The sequence below is a fragment of the Coregonus clupeaformis genome, chromosome 20 (assembly GCF_020615455.1).
Source record: "Coregonus clupeaformis isolate EN_2021a chromosome 20, ASM2061545v1, whole genome shotgun sequence".
Lineage (NCBI taxonomy): Eukaryota > Metazoa > Chordata > Actinopteri > Salmoniformes > Salmonidae > Coregonus > Coregonus clupeaformis.
Genome location: NC_059211.1, coordinates 2838986 through 2853115, shown reverse-complemented (window position 1 = coordinate 2853115; position 14130 = coordinate 2838986). Strand labels below are relative to the sequence as shown.

The window sequence follows — 14130 nt, the reverse complement described above, 5'->3', positions numbered from 1 at the left end:
TTTTGTAGAACATTTTATTTAGTGGGTTTTCACATTGATTTCAATCACAGTTTCATGTGAAGTTAAATAATATATTTATTTTTTACAAATACACCAAACAAAACAAACTAATATACAGTGTTGTGAAAAAGCATTTGCCCCCTTTCTGATTTAGTCTACTTTTGCATATTTTTGATACTGAATGTTATCTTTTTGATACTGAATGTTATCAGATCTTCAACCAAAACCTAATATTATACAAATGGAACCTGAGTTTACAAATAACAAAAAAAAGGTACACTTATTTTATTTATTTTATTAACAAAGTTATGCAACACCCAATTCCCCTGTGTGAAAAAGTAATTGCCCCCTTACACTCAATGACTGGTTGCACTTTTATAGTGTAGCGCTGACAGAGAGAGTGAGGGTGGGTTGGGATCACCCTCAAACAATGTTCTACTTTTATCCCTATTGTAAGTTTTAAAAATAAACAAAACAAACATTTATCCTTATTGGAAGGCATTGTTTGCATTTTAGTCTACCCTAACAATGTTACTCTTAATATTTATTATCAATTTCTGTAGGATATTCACTTTCTGCTTCACACTCATTAAATGTCTATTATTTTGAGATGAATATGTAATGCGCTGAAATGATCAAATACATTGGCCAATTCAGAACGGGAGAGAGGGAGCTTCCTTTTTAAAATGTAGCTGTCAACACTAGAGTTTCTTTCAGGGATCAACATTTATTATAACTGGGCTAGCACTGCATATAAGTCTACTGTTATTGGAGTGTTCTGTCCATAATGAGTCTGGCTCCTGAAACAGGATAGACTGGGAAACAGTGTCAGACCCCCACTCCTCCTGGGGGAGTGGTTCAATTTGCCTGCTTACTCATTGGTTTATTATCTCATCGTTTGGGATATCAACGAAAACTCCACCTGGGGTACAATACATTGTAGCAATAAGTTTAGTTAACAAGTCTCTACCTAACAAGTTACACAGTTGGGTGGGTGAATACAGAAAATCATTTTCAACATTAATAGGTCCTATGGAATAGGACATGGGTTTTGTTTCAAAATTTATTACCAGGGAACAGGAAATCCCATACGTGTTAGCACCTGTCTCTACCAACATAGGAATTTCCTTCCCCTATATGTTTACCATAATGTTTGGGGCAGATTGGTCTCCTTTTACCTGAGGGCATTGCTGTATCAAAGATGTTGTTTCCCCCTGAGGGGCGTCCCTATTGTGGCTGGTTACTATCAACCTTTGTACCTTTCAACTGCTGCTCCATATAATGTATACAAATAAATAGTAATAGCAACTTGGGTGGTAGAGGAAACACTAGGGTGGGATCAGTGGTAGCTGCAAGAAGTTGAGGTGTGGAGTCCAGTTTTCATTGTAGGTTTGAATTTTGTCTTTGGTGGATGCTGTAATTTTTTCATTGTGATGTGGTCTGTGAGAAGGTTCACTCGTTGCCAAAATAGACTGTTCGTTTCTGTTTTTGTAGTTGAGTAATATTGTTTTCTTGGCAATATTTAAGGCGATTAAAATGGACTGATGATCTCCAAGAAGGCAGAAGGATGGGGAGAGTGGAATGCTGTGACCCAAAAGGGTGGATTAGTTTGTGTATGGTTTCTTTCCAGAATTGTAGGGTGGGTGGACAGAGTTTCTCAGTCCTGGTCCAAGGGACCCAAAGGGGTGCACATTTTTGTTTTTGTCCTAGCACTAACACACTTGATTCAACTCATCATCACTCATGTGTGTTGGAAAACACTGCATTTACAGTGCATTCGGAAAGTATTCAGACCCCTTGACTTTTTCCACATTTTGTTACATTACAGCCTTATTCTAAAATTGATTAAATAGTTTTTTCCCTCATCAATCTACACACAATATCCCATAATGACAAAGCAATTTTTTGTTGTAATTGTTGCAAATGTATTACAACTAATAAACGGAAATATCAGATTTACATAAGTATTCAGACCCTTTACTCAGTACTTTGTTGAAACACCTTTGGCAGCAATTACAGTCTCGTATTCTTGGGTATGACGCTAGAAGCTTGGCACACCTGTATTTGGGGAGTTTCTCCCTTTCTTCTCTGCAGATCCTCTCAAGCTCTGTCAGGTTTGATGGGGAGCGTCGCTGCACAGCTATTTTCAGGTCTCTACAGAAATGTTTGATCGGGTTCAAATTCAGGCTCTGGCTGGGCCACTCAAGGACATTCAGAGACTTGTCCCAAAGCCACTCCTGCGTTGTCTTGGCTGTGTGCTTAGGGTCGTTGTACTGTTGGAAGGTGAACCTTTGCCCCAGTCTGAGGTCCTGAGCGCTCTGGAGCAGGTTTTCATCAAGGATGTCTCTGTACTTTGCTCCGTTCATCTTTCCCTCGATCTTGACTAGTCTCCCAGTCCCTGCCACTGAAAAACATCCCCACAGCATGATGCTGCCACCACCATGCTTCACGGTAAGGATGGTGCCAGCTTTCCTCCAGACGTGACGCTTGGCATTGAGGCCAAAGAGTTAAATCTTGGATTCATCAGACCAGAGAATCTTGTTTCTCATGGTCGGAGAGTCGTTTAGATGTCTTTTGGCAAACTCCAAGTGGGCTGTCATGTGCCTTTCACTCTACCATAAAGGCCTGATTGGTGGAGTGCTGCAGAGATGGTTATCTTTCTGGAAGGCTCTCCCATTTCTGTGGCATTGTGTTGTGTGACAAAACGGCACATTTTAGAGTGGCCTTTTATTGTCCCCAGCAAAAAGTGCACCTGTGAAATGATCATGCTGTTTAAGCCACACCTGTCAGGTGGATGGATTATCTTGACAAAGGATCAAATGCTCACTAATAGGGACATAAACAAATTTGTGCACAAAATTTGAGAGTAATACGCTTTTTGTGCGAATGGTACATTTCTGGAATCTTTTTTTCAGCTCATGAAACATGGGACCAGCACTTTACATGTTGCGTTTATATTTTTGTTCAGTGTAAATTGGATTGGAGTGTTTCAGACATATTTTCAGATATGACCGTATGATGACACTGAAAAAACACAAATATATATGTAGGCAAAGTGTATATTCGGGATTCGACTACAGTCAAGGTAAATGTTTGATAGAATTTTGAGTGGAGCATCCATCCCTTCATCCATCCCCAGCTTCTTTTCAGCTTGTGCAGTGGTGCCCCTTATAATGAAAAATTAACTGGGGTCAGCTGTGATCATGTGATGGTCTCTGAGTTGCTATGTATGTACAGCGGTTCTCCCGATTTTTGGAAACTGAGCTCAGATCAACTCTTAGCCAGGGTCGTAGCCTGAAGGTCTATGCACAGTGGTTCTCCTGGTGCTGTCTCAGGTCCAGTTTGCGCTGGAAGCCGTAGAGGCAGCGAGGGCAGCGGTTGGGCTGGTTGCTACTGTGCTGACGGCTGTGGGTGATGACGTTGGAGCTCTGGCTGAAGGCTTTGCCACACTGAGGCACACATGGGGGGATAGCAGGGCAGAGGGGACATACTGTATTAAAGGGGAAGTTCACTCTTTTATAACAAGGTTAGCAGTTCCTCACCCTGAAAGTAGTCTATGGACCATATATATATATATATATATATATATATATATACAGTGGGGAGAACAAGTATTTGATACATTGCCGATTTTGCAGGTTTTCCTACTTACAAAGCATGTAGTGGTCTGTAATTTTTATCATAGGTACACTTCAACTGTGAGAGACGGAATCTAAAACAAAAATCCAGAAAATCACATTGTATGATTTTTAAGTAATTAATTTGCATTTGCAAAATCCCAGTGTTTTCTCTATTTTTATTGGCTCAGTGTCATTAACCTTGCAAGGGGAGTGTGCTGGAGTATTCAAAACAAGGGTGGCAATAATTTATACCATAACATATATATATATATTTTTTTTTTCTTACTTGTTAAACAAAACCTCTTTAACTGAACAATTGTATTAGTTTAAAATAATACAATTTCCCCCAAAAAATTGCATTCAATATAGCTCAGTATTCTTTGCTAACCTTTTTCAAGAGTACCAATAATTATGGACCTGACTGTACAACATCTATCAACTATCAAACGTTGTACCTTTCAACTGCTGCTCCATATAATGTATACAAATAAATAGTAATAGCAACTTGGGTGGTAGAGGAAACACTAGGGTGGGATCAGCTCAGCGGTGGAGTTGAGGAGTGGGGTCCAGTTTTCGTTGAAGGAATGAATTTAGTCTTTGGTGGATGCTGTAATTTTTTCCATTGTGATGTGGTCTGTGAGAAGGTTAATCTGTTGACAATGTCACGGATCCCCCCGGTACTGCTGCTCATTCCGTTCACCAGTTCCGGAGGTCTACGTCACTGGCTTTCTAGGCGTCACTGACATGGATCGTTACCACCAACCCCGGACTATCTTGTCTCATTACGCACACCTGGTTCCCATTCCCCCTGATTAGTATGTGTATATATGTGCCCTCTGTTCCCCATTGTCCTTGTCGATTATTGTCCCATGTCCGTTGGTCTCGAGAGTACCATGTATTGTGGTCTTGTTGTTTACGGGTCTCGTCCCGTGTATTGTGTTGAGGTTACACCTCGCTCTTTGTTTGGGTTACATCCCTTTTGTATATATAGACGTGTTTGTGTTGGGAGGCGTAAATAAAAACCGTAATATGTATTCCTGCGCTTGTCTTCAAATCATTATACAACATGACAGACAAACACAGTTGGTTTCTGTTTTTCTAGTTGAGTAATATTGTTTTCTTGGCGATATTTAAGGTGATTAAAATTGACTGATGATCTCCAAGAAGGCAGAGAGATGGGGAGAGTGGAATGCTGTGACCCAAAAGGGTGGATTAGTTTGTATGGTTTCTTTCCAGAATTGTAGGGTTGGTGGACAGAGCCATGTGCTTGAAAGTAGTTGTCTGGTGTATTGTTCATTCATTATGATGCATTAATCTACTGTTTCTCAATCCTGGTCCTAGGGACCCAAACGGGTGCACATTTCAGTTTTTACCCTAGCACTAACACACTTGATTCAACTAATCATCAAACCTTTAGTTGGGAAACACTGCATGCATCTAACATTCTAGTTCACATGGTTTTTAAATCCAGTGTAATGAGGAAATGTGCAGATTTTTTCTCTCCTATATATATTTGTGCTCCCTGTACGTGTCTTGTACCATCACCCTGTATGCTTGAAATAACATGACTACAACCTTAGAAATAAAACTTTGATTACAATCTTGTGTTGTTGACCTTTGTTAAAATTAGTATGAGTATGTAGGATATCTGGTGGCAACCCCAATCATGTAATGTAATCCCACACACACTCCTAACATCTTACAGAACACATTTTCTCAGTTTGGTAACATTTATTATTTGGTCAAAAACCTACAGTGATTATATTGCTGATTTCGACCATACACTCAGCACTTTTTCACATATCTGTGATTTATTCCGTTTATTTGTAATCAATAATTTGTATGTAGTTTAATCTGTGTGTATTGTCACTTTCTACTTGGAAGCCAGTGAAATCGAGGTTCTGAGGAAGAGGGGTCTTCTTAAAGGTGTCTTCCAGGATAAGGATGGATTCGCCCTTGAGTTGACTCCCCCTTGATGAGGTCACAGAGAGCCATCTTCTCTGCCTTGTAGTAGAGACCCACTCTGCCACCTGTTATGTTGGCTATGGTGATGCTGGGTGCGACAGTTTTTCTGGGAGTTTTTGTTAACCTAAGGGAACGAGAGAGAGAGTCATTGGACAGTGCTGAAATAAATGTGGTTGTCAGTATTAGAAGTTTGCTGAGAACACTGCTATGAGCAACAATAAACAATTTTCTATTTGTATCTATATTTACGCTGGTGCTGGAACTGAGCTGTGAAATGTAATTACTTTATGCTTTGAAATGTCTAATATCAATGTGTGTTATATTCCCATGTTGAATGGCCACAAAACAATAAAATATGAATGTATTTATTATTCATTCATATATAGATTCCCTCCCACTGGATAGGGTTACTTACCGGTATGACTGGGTTTATTGGTCTGGTTGCCAAAGGAAATATTGCCGCTCACAGCGCCTGATATGGTTTGGCCTGATATGGTTTGGCCTGATATGGTTTGGCCTGATATGGTTTGGCCTGATGTGTCTTGGCATGATATGTCTTGGCCTGGTTTTGTAGGACATTTGGCAACAGGTTTTTTTTTATTGCAGTCATTTTGGCTGTTGGTATGTGAAGCACAATCCATTGCTGCAACGATAGAGAAAAGAGAGGGGGGAGAGAAAGAGGATAATTAAGGGTTAAGTTGATTAAATTCAGTGGTGGAAAAATTACCCAATTGTCTTGAGTAAAAGTAAAGAAACCTTAATAGAAAATGACTCAAGTCAAAGTCATCCAGTAAAATACTACTTGAGTAAAAGTATTTGGTTTTAAATATCCTGAAGTATCAAAAGTAAATGTAATTGCTCAAATATACGTATGTATCAAAAGTAAAATTCATTTCAAATTCCTCATATTAAGCAAACCAAATGGCACCATTTTGTTATTTTAATTTACAGATAGCCAGGGGCACACTCCAACACTCAGAAAACATTTACAAACGAACCATGTGTGTTTATTGAGTCCGCCAGATCAGAGGGAGCAGGATGTTCTCTTGACAAGTGTATGAGTTTGACAATTTTCCTGTCCTGCTAAGCGTTCAAAATGTAGCTAGTACTTTTGGGTGTCAAGTAAAAGTTGTCAAAATAAATAAATAGTAAAGTACAGATACCCCAAAAAATGTCTTAAGTAGTACTTTAAAGTATTTTTACTTAAGTACTTTATACCACTGATTAAATTAAAGAATATTCATCATCAAAACTGTCCACATAAAGCACAGATCTCGATAAGCAAAGTTTATCTCTGCAATTTATCATTATTTCTCACCATTGCACTAAGTGGCATTGCATGTATTTTGCGATGTCTTGGTCCTTATGCTAATTGTAAGTCTTTAAATTATTTGGCAGGGTTTATCACTTTGTGACTGTGGTAACGAGTGACGACCGTTAGAAAGCACTATTCTGTGTTTAAAATGAAAAGGCACCTGCAAAAAAAAATGGTTTATCTACTTTGTTGTGCTGTTACATTTGTATCTTTGTTTCATGTCCAATGTGTTATATATCATTTGTGTTGTGTGAACCAAAGCTCTGCTTGTTAAGTAATATCGACCAATATCTTTCAACTCGGCCAAATGATCACTATTTGAGAGTAACTGTTCCAGCCATGAGACACACATCTGTTCAAGCTGCCAAATTGTATCTGGAGTTCAATATATTTTATTGTGTCGGAACCTAATACATTTACTACATGATTCCATATGTGTTATTTCATCGTTTTGATGTCTTCCCTATTATTCTACAATGTAAAAAATGTAAAAAAATAAAGAAAACCTAAAGCATGTATTTAAAAGAATGTATTTACCTGTGTCTGTGTGTTCTTCCTCGGTGCAGTGGCGCGCTTGAAGGTTGTAGTAATCAGATGTTCTAGTGCAGAGTGGAGAGATGTCTCTGCTTTTATAGGGTAGCGCTGACAGAGAGAGGAAGGATGGGTGGGGAGTTCTCAGCCCAATCCATTCCAGGTAAATGTTGATGTTCCAGAGAACTGAAGAGGAGGACTCAGTTCCAGAGAAGCTACGTGGGTGTCACAAGAGCAATATATTTAGATATGTCGAGCACTAAAACTTATTTCATCTCAAAGGGACATATCTTTAACTACCCCCTGACAGGTAAATCACTGACAATCAAGGGAGTTTGATCACCTAAAATAATAAAACAATGTTATAATGAAAAAATGTGCGACCATGTGAGAGTCTCTGAGTTGCTATCTATGTGCAGCAGTTCTCTTGCTTATTAAAACTGATCTCAGATCAGCTGGTAGCAGGGTCTTAGCCTGAAAGTCTATGTGGTTCTCCTGGTGCTGTCTCATGTTCAGTTTGCGTTGGAAGCCGAAGAGGCAGCGGGGTCAGTAGTAGGGTTGGTTGCCACTGTGCTGACGGCTACGAGTGATGAGGTTGGAGCTCTGGCTGAAGGCTTTGCCACACACCTGGCACGCATGGGGCATCTTACCTGGGATAAGAGGGCAGAGGGGACATACTGTATTAAAGGGGAAGTTCACTATTTTTTACTAAGTTAAAGGGGCAGTGCAGTCAAAAATGGAATTTCAGCCTGTTTAGGTGGGATGGAGTTTTTGTCCCACAGTATGCCTGCACAATCTGATCTGATTATTCTGACCATTCATCTTTTATTTTCATGTGTCCTCCTACGTTGAAAAGTGGGGTAGGCTCTAGAGCAGTGGTGTGAAACTTATTTTGCCCCATGGGCAGCATTCGGTCTTCAACGAGGTCCGGAGGGCAGCACTGAAAATGGGTTACATTTTAGTTAGGGGAATTTTCCATAATTCCTGACTGTCATTTTGGTGATTATTAGCAAGCTAGACACAATCAAGAAACTGTATGAATATACAGTGCATTCGGAAAGTATTCAGACAAGGACCCTTTTCCCCATTTTGTTACGTTACAGCCTTATTCTAAAATGGATGAAATTATTTTTCTTCCTCATCAATCTACACACAATACCCCACAATGACAAAGCGAAAACTGGTTTTTAGATATTTTTGCTAATGTATTACAAATAAAAAACAGAAATATTCAGACCCTTTGCTATGAGACTCGTAATTAAGCTCAGGTGCATACTGTTTCCGTTGATCATCCTTGAGATGTTTCTACAGCTTGGTTGGAGTCCACCTGTGGTACATTCAATTGATTGGACATGATTTGGAAAAGCACACACCAGTCTATATCTGTCTATATAAGGTCCCACAGTTGAGAGTGCAGAGCAAAAACCAAGCCATGAGGTCAAAGGAATTGTAAGTAGAGCTCCGAAACAGGATTGTGTCGAGGCACAGATCTGGGGAAAAGTACCAAAACATTTATGCAGCATTGAAGGTCCCCAAGAACACAGTGGCCTCCATCATTCCTAAATGGAAGAAGTTTGGAACCACCAAGACTCTTCCTCAGCCAAACTGAGCAATCGGGGGAGAAAGGCCTTGGTCAGGGAGGTGACCAAGAACCCGATGGTCACTCTGACAGACTTCTAGAGTTCCTCTTTGGAGGTGGGAGAACCTTCCAGAGGGACAACGATCTCTGCAGCGCTCCACCAATTAGGCCTTTATGGTAGAGTGGCCAGACGATGATTCATTTAAGATTACACAGAGTGTCCACTGTGTAGAATTTCCACGACAAGTGGCTTCGGGACAAAGTTGTAGTTCTAAAAAGGTTTTTTGCTTTAACATTATGGGGTATTGTGTGTACTTTCCGAAGACACTGTATATGGGTCATTTTAGCAATTAGGATTTGTTATCTTTAATGGTTCTGATAAATTAGACATTGTTGCGAACTGTTGGCATATAGGCCTTGATAAATGCACACATATTTGTTTATGGTCAGTAGTAGGGTTGGTTGCCACTGTGCTGAAGGCTGTGAGTGAAGAGGTTGGAGCTCTGGCTGAAGGTTTTGCCACACACCTGGCACGCATGGGGCTTCTCATCTGGGATAGAAAAACAGAGAGGACATACTGTATTAAAGGGGAAGTTCACTATTTTATAAGTTAAAGGGGCAGTGCAGTCAAAAATGTGATTTTCCTTCCACATTATATTGTCACACTATGTCAAAATAAAAATAACACTTTGAGATTGTGAAAATTAGGATAATGCCTTTTTAGTGTAGTAGCTTTCAGCCTATTCAGGTGGGATGGAGTTTTTGTCCTACAGTATGACATCACAATCTGATCTGATTTTTCTGATCAATTTTTTATTTTTTATTTTATTTCACCTTTATTTAACCAGTGTCAGAATGGTGTGTGTGTGGATGAGTGTAGGAATCAAGCGCAGGCACCAGGATGACTTCAACCGTCTTTAGTCACGAATAGAAACACGGGAAATAACAACAGTCACCAACCCAACCGGGTGGCGCAAAACAAAATTACGCACAACACACAGTGCGAACAAATACAATAACGGCGCACGTAGTGCGAACTCTCGGGAAACACATCAACGAGAGAAAAATCACAAAAGGCAGTCTGAACATAGACAATCACGCATAACACCTGCCCCAAACCAAGAAACTAAATAAGGGAACAATCAAGACACAAATAAGGGACAGGTGTTATGAACAGACAAAACCAAATGAACAAGAAACATAGAACGGTGGCAGCTAGTACTCCGGAGACGCACGACCGCCGAAGTCCGCCCGAACAAGGAAGAGGAGCAGCCTCGGCCGAAACCGTGACAGTACCCCCCTTGACGCGCGGCTCCAGCCGTGCGCCGACCCGAGCTCGAGGGACGACCCGACGACGCGGAGCAGGGCGCGCAGGATGACCCCGATGGAAATCGGTCAGTAGGGACTGGTCTAACACGTCCCTCCTTGGCACCCAGCACCGCTCCTCCGGACCGTACCCTCCCACTCCACGAGATATTGAAGACCCCCCATCCGGCGTCTAGAATCCAGGATGGACCTCACGGTGTACGCCGGAGCCCCCTCGATGTCCAACGGGGGCGGAGGAGTCTCCTCAATCTCAAAGTCCTGGAGTGGACCAGCTACCACCGGCCTGAGGAGAGACACATGGAACGAGGGGTTAATATTCTTGTAATCAACAGGAAGTTCTAACCTATAACTCACCTCGTTCAATCTCCTCAGGACTTTAAATGGCCCCACAAACCGCCGACCCAGCTTCCGGCAGGGCAGGCGGAGGGGCAGGTTTCTGGTTGAGAGCCAGACTCGATCTCCAGGTGCGTACACTGGCCCCTCACTGCGGTGTAGGTCGGCGCTCGTCTTCTGTCGACGTATGGCACGCTGCAGATGGACGTGTGCAGCGTCCCACGTCTCCTCCGAGCGCCGTACCCACTCATCCACAGCGGGGGCCTCGATCTGGCTCTCATGCCATGGTGCCAGCACCGGCTGGTACCCTAACACACACTGAAAAGGGGTTAGTTGGGTGGAGGAGTGGCGAAGAGAGTTCTGTGCCATCTCGGCCCAGGGTACAAATCTCGCCCACTCCTCCGGCCGGTCCTGACAGTATGACCTCAGAAACCTACCCACATCCTGGTTGACACGTTCAACCTGCCCATTACTCTCCGGGTGGTAACCCGAGGTAAGGCTTACCGACACCCCCAACCGTTCCATAAATGCTCTCCACACTCTAGAGGTGAACTGGGGGCCTCGGTCAGACACTATATCCTCGGGTACCCCGTAATGCCGGAAGACATGGGTGAACAGAGCCTCTGCGGTCTGTAGGGCAGTGGGTAGACCCGGCATGGGAAGGAGACGACAGGCCTTAGAGAACCGATCCACAACGACCAGGATGGTAGTATTCCCCTGTGAGGGGGAAGGTCGGTAACAAAATCCACCGAGAGGTGGGACCAGGGTCGTTGTGGAATAGGCAGGGGTTGTAACTTACCCCTGGGCAAATGTCTGGGCGCCTTACACTGGGCACACACCGAACAGGAGGAGACATAAATCCTCACATCCCTAGCTAACGTTGGCCACCAGTACTTCGTGCTAAGGCAGTGCACTGTCCGGCCGATACCCGGATGGCCAGAGGAGGGGGACGTATGAGCCCAACAAATGAGGCGATCGCGTATCTCGAGCGGAACGTACGTCCGACCCACAGGACACTGAGGAGGACTCGGGTCGGTGCGTAACGCCCGCTCGATCTCACCATCAACCTCCCACACCACCGGAGCAACCAGACAAGACTCCGGTAGTATGGGCGTGGACTCAACTGACCTCTCCTCTGCGTCATACCGCCGGGACAGAGCATCTGCCTTCCCGTTCTGGGACCCAGGGATGTATGTGATCTTAAACACAAACCGGGCCAGGAACATAGTCCAACGAGCCTGGCGAGGATTCAGTCTCCTAGCTGCCCGGATGTACTCCAGGTTACGATGGTCAGTTAGAATGAGGAAAGGGTGTTGAGCCCCCTCGAGCCAATGCCGCCACACCTTTAGGGCCTGTACCACGGCTAACAGCTCCCTGTCTCCTACGTCATAATTCCGCTCCGCGGACTGAGCTTCTTTGAGTAAAACGCACAGGGACGGAGTTTAGGTGGAGTGCCAGAACGCTGGGAAAGAACGGCCCCTATCCCGGCCTCTGACGCGTCCACCTCTACTTGGAACGGTAAAGAGGGATCCGGATGCGCCAACACCGGCGCCGAGGTAAACAGGTCCTTCAGTCTCCCAAATGCCCTGTCCGCCTCAGCTGACCACCGCAAGCGCACCGGACCCCCCTTTAACAGAGACGTTATGGGAGCTGCCACCTGTCCAAAACCCCCGGATAAACCTCCGGTAGTAATTCGCAAAACCCAAGAACTGTTGCACCTCCTTCACAGTGGTTGGGGTCTGCCAATTACGCACAGCTGACACCCGGTCTACCTCCATCTTCACCCCTGACGCAGATAACTGGTAACCCAGAAAGGAGACCGACTTCTGGAAAAACAGACATTTCTCTGCCTTGACATATAGGTCATGCTCCAACAGCCTCCTCAATACTCGGCGCACCAGGGCTACATGCTCAGCACGGGTAGGACTATACACCAGAATGTCGTCGATGTACACAACCACTCCCTGTCCCTGCATGTCCCGGAAAATCTCATCAACGAAGGATTGGAAGACTGAGGGAGCATTCATCAACCCATATGGCATGACTAGATACTCGTAGTGTCCGGAAGTCGTGCTAAACGCTGTCTTCCATTCATCGCCCTTTCGAATGCGCACCAAGTTATATGCGCTCCTAAGATCCAATTTTGTAAAGAACTGCGCACCGTGCAGTGACTCCGTCATAGTCGCAATCAGAGGAAGTGGATAGCTGTACTTCACTGTGATCTGATTGAGACCGCGGTAATCAATACACGGACGCAGACCTCCATCCTTCTTCTTCACAAAAAAGAAACTTGAGGAAACGGGTGAAACGGAGGGCCGTATGTATCCCTGTCTAAGAGACTCAGAGATGTATGTCTCCATAGATTTTTTCTCCTCTTGAGACAAGGGATACACATGGCTCCGTGGGAGAGCTGCGCCTGACTGGAGATCTATCGCACAATCCCCCCGTCTATGAGGCGGCAGCTGCGCCGCCCTAGTCTTACTGAACGCCAGTGCCAAATCCTCATACTCGGGGGGAATCTGCAGTGCTGGCATTAGATTCGGACTCTCCACCGAGGTCGCCCCTATGGAAACACCCAGACACCGCCCCTCACATTGAGCAGACCACCCTTTAAGAGCTTTCTCTCGCCACCTAATAATAGGGTCATGAGTCATCAACCAGGGAAGACCCAGCACTACCGGATACGCAGGAGAGTCAATCAGATAGAGCTGAATTCTCTCCTCATGACCCTCCTGCGCCATCATCTGAAGGGGTGCTGTGACCTCCCTAATCAACCCAGACCCTAGCGGACGGCTATCTAGGGCATGGACGGGGAAAGGCTTATCCACTGGAAGGAGGGGAATCCCTAACTCTAAACAGAACTGGCGATCTACAAAATTCCCAGCTGCGCCTGAATCTACCAGCGCCTTATGCTGGGAACGAGGTGCAACCTGTGGGAAACAAACAGGCAAGGTTAGGTGCACGACAGAAAGCTCTGGGTAAGCAGGGCGCCTACTCACCTGGGGGAACCCCCCAATGCGTGACCTGCCGTCTCCCCCACTGGAGGACCCGCCCCAACACCTAGCCGCAGTGTGCCCTCCACGACCACAGTTGGTGCAAGGGCCGGGTCCCCGCGGGCTCCTCCTCCTCCGTTCCCTAGCGCCAGCACCCCCGAGCTCCATAGGACTCGGCTCGGAGGCGCTGGAGAGTGGAATGGGCGAACCCCCCCCTCCGGGACGCCCACGGGTGGCGAGCAGGGTATCCAGCCGGATGGCCATGTCGACCAGTTGGTCGAAAGTTAACGACGTGTCCCTGCACGCCAACTCTCGCTGGACGTCCTCCCGGAGGCTGCAGCGGAAATGGTCAATAAGGGCCCGCTCATTCCACCCTGCATCAGCCGCTAGGGTCCGGAACTCCAAGGCAAAGTCCTGGGCGCTCCTCATCCCCTGTCGGAGGTAGAATAGACGTTCCCCCGCCGCCTT

The 14130-nt window shown here is 44.7% G+C and overlaps 1 long non-coding RNA gene across 1 annotated transcript; it reads right to left on the bottom strand.

Annotated features, from left to right (window-relative positions):
- Positions 1-5594: 5594 nt before the first annotated feature.
- On the bottom strand, positions 5595-7508 carry LOC123481479. The gene is made up of 3 exons (XR_006657140.1): positions 7438-7508; positions 6001-6228; positions 5595-5709 (listed from the first exon to the last, which is right to left on the bottom strand). It is a non-coding gene; the product is annotated as an uncharacterized LOC123481479 (long non-coding RNA).
- Between the last annotated feature and the right edge of the window lie 6622 nt (positions 7509-14130).